The 2,623-nt window shown below is 47.7% G+C and overlaps 1 protein-coding gene and 1 pseudogene across 1 annotated transcript in view; both read left to right on the top strand.

Moving 5' to 3' along the window:
* Positions 1 to 2,623, top strand: part of LOC105517324 — a 41,164-nt pseudogene that overhangs the window by 38,246 nt on the left and 295 nt on the right.
* ZFYVE1 (zinc finger, FYVE domain containing 1) overlaps positions 2,267 to 2,623 on the top strand; it is a 61,899-nt gene continuing 61,542 nt past the window's right edge. Inside the window, exon 1 of the mRNA XM_011949816.1 lies at positions 2,267 to 2,553. The gene's annotated coding sequence lies outside the window, so the exon portion shown is untranslated. The remainder of the gene's footprint in view (positions 2,554 to 2,623) is intronic.

The following is a 2,623-nucleotide window of genomic DNA, read 5'->3' on the forward strand; positions in this document are numbered from 1 at the left end:
GTGCAATGGCACAATCTAGGCTCAGTATAACCTCTGCCTCTGGAGTTCAAGTGATTTTCCTGCCTCAGCCTCCAGAGTAGCTGGGATTACAGGCATGCGCCACCATTCCCAGCTAATTTTTTGTATTTTTAGTATAGTCATGGTTTCACTATGTTGGCCAGGACCTCAAGTGCTCTGCTCACGTTGGCCTCCCAAAGTGCTAAGATTACAGACATGAACCACCACGCCAGGCCTTCAGGAGCTTTTCTAGAGCAAGCAGTCAATCTTTGGCAACACAGACCCAGGCTTTCTTTCAATGTTGTTTCAAGAAACAAACAAAAAGTAAAAGCACTAAACAAATACAAGGCCATGAAAAAAGAAAAAACAAAAGCCTGATAAATGTTAACCATTAGCCTGCACTGTAGACTGAAAGCTTATCTGAAAATTTATCCCATCTAACGCAAAAATAATTTCTTTTTTTTTTTCTTTTTTGAAATGGAGTCTCGCACTGTTGCCCAGGCTGGAGTGCAATGGTGCAATCTCGGCTGACTGCAACCTCTGCCTCCCAGGTTCACGTGATTCTCCTGCCTCAGCCTCCCAAATAGCTGGGATTACAGGTGCCCGCCACCACACTCAGCTAATGTTTTGTATTTTTAGTAGAGATGAGGTTTCACTATGTTGGCCATGCTGGTCTTGAACTCCTGACCTTGTGATCCGCCCGCCTTGGCCTCCCGAAGTGCTGGGATTACAGGTGTGAGCCACTGTGCCTGGCCCTCAAAGATAATTTCAAATTGAGAAGTTCTGAAACTATAATAGCTTTTTTTTTTTTTTTTTGAGACAGAGTTTCCCTCTTGTTGCCCAGGTTGGAGTGCAATGGCGCCATCTCGGCTCACCGTAACCTCCGCCTCCCGGGTTCAAGCAATTCTCCTACCTCAGCCTCCCGAGTAGCTGGGATTACAAGTACCCACCACCATGCCCAGCTAATTTTTGTATTTTTAGTGTAGATGGGGTTTTGCCATGTTGGTCAGGCTGGTCTCGAACTCCCGACCTTAGGTTATCAGCCCACTTCGACCTCCCAAAGTGCTGGGATTACAGGCTTGAGCCACCGTGCCCGGCCTGAGACGTTCTGAAACTATAGAAGGAAAGATCAGAAAACTACTAGGTAGGAAAAAAAATTCATGGTTGGTTTGGAGAATACCCTTGAAGGGTGTTAAGTAAAAATGATAGGAGGCCTTTGTTTTGGACTAAACTCCTGCACCAGGCCCCAAGAGACCTGGCTAAAATAAAAATGGAATCACCCATGCTAAAGTTTCACCTCACCAAATCCAAACTAAGCTGTTACCAAACTCAAACTAAGTTGTTATCTGACCTTCAGAGAAATCAGGAAAGAGGGATAAGGACAGCCAATTTCCCAGACAGGCTTGTGTTAAGGTTGCATGATAATGAAGCTCCCTCTGATGTAATCCTTACACAAAAGAAGTACTCTGAAGTAAGCTGATGTCAACTAATCAGTTATTTTTCTATTGTTCTGTCTCTCTGTCCCCACCTTCCAAGGAAAGTAGCTTAGAAATGACCAATATGTCAAGGTCCCATGAGAAGACTGAAAGAAGAGAGAAGAAAGAGGAAAGAAAAGGATGACAAGAAAGAGAAAGAAAGAAACTAATATGCTCTTTGTTCTTTGCTTTTGCTTCTTTAAGCTTTTCTCTGTCTACAAAGCCAACCTCTCCTGCTCATCAGAACATTCACTCCACTTTCTGGAATGAAGTGTTGTCTAATTCTAGAGTCGCAATAAAGGCAATTGAGATCTTAAAACTAAATTCGTTGTAATTTTGTCCTTTGCCAAAGGGGGAAAAACCAACAAAAACTTCCCAAGAGTACCTATATCCTCTAATCACTTCCTTCTGGTCTTTTCCTTAGTTTTTGAGAAGTGAAATTGGGAAAGTGGAGACTGCCTGTGCTCACACGTTTCTGAGGGAATGGTGTTCAATAGGGTTACTTGAATTCAAATTAATTGACTCGCCATTTCCCACTTATACTAGACATTATTACATCAGTTCTCTAACGTAGCACCATGCCTTTCCCAGTTGCAATCCAAAAGAACGTGCTGAAACCTGCGGATACCACACTCAATGCAAAAACTCCAAGTCCCGAAATCCTCCGTAGCCGGTCCCTACCGCCTCCTCGCAAGAGCAGCCCCTTTAGTACTGGGAGTTGTAGTCATTCAGAGTCTTCCCTTCCGGGATGAGGGGCGAAAGTGCGCCGCGAGGAGCTACATCTCCCAGGAGGCAGTGCGCACTCCGCCGTCGCTGGCGCCGGGCTCCTCCCTCTCTCGCTCCTCCCTTTCTGGGCTGCACCGCTCACGCCTTCCTGTTAGTCCAAGCTGGGAGAAGTTCACTCCGATCAGCTGATCCCAACTGACAACAGGAGAGGAGGAAGCCCGGGAGGCAACGAAGGAGGAGGGTGGCGGAGATGGAGATGAGGATGGATCTGCCGGTGTCCTGAGGAACAGCCTCTGTCCCCACCAGCGCCCTGCGGCCCCCCGACGCCGCCTTGCTGCGGCCGAGCTGCTCCGTGGTGGGATCCCCGGGCCGCGACGGGCAGGGCAGGGCGGGGAGGGCACGGCCCAGCGCGGGGCGAGTGATCG

Source organism: Colobus angolensis, unplaced genomic scaffold (genome assembly GCF_000951035.1).
Source record: "Colobus angolensis palliatus isolate OR3802 unplaced genomic scaffold, Cang.pa_1.0 Scaffold3, whole genome shotgun sequence".
NCBI lineage: Eukaryota > Metazoa > Chordata > Mammalia > Primates > Cercopithecidae > Colobus > Colobus angolensis.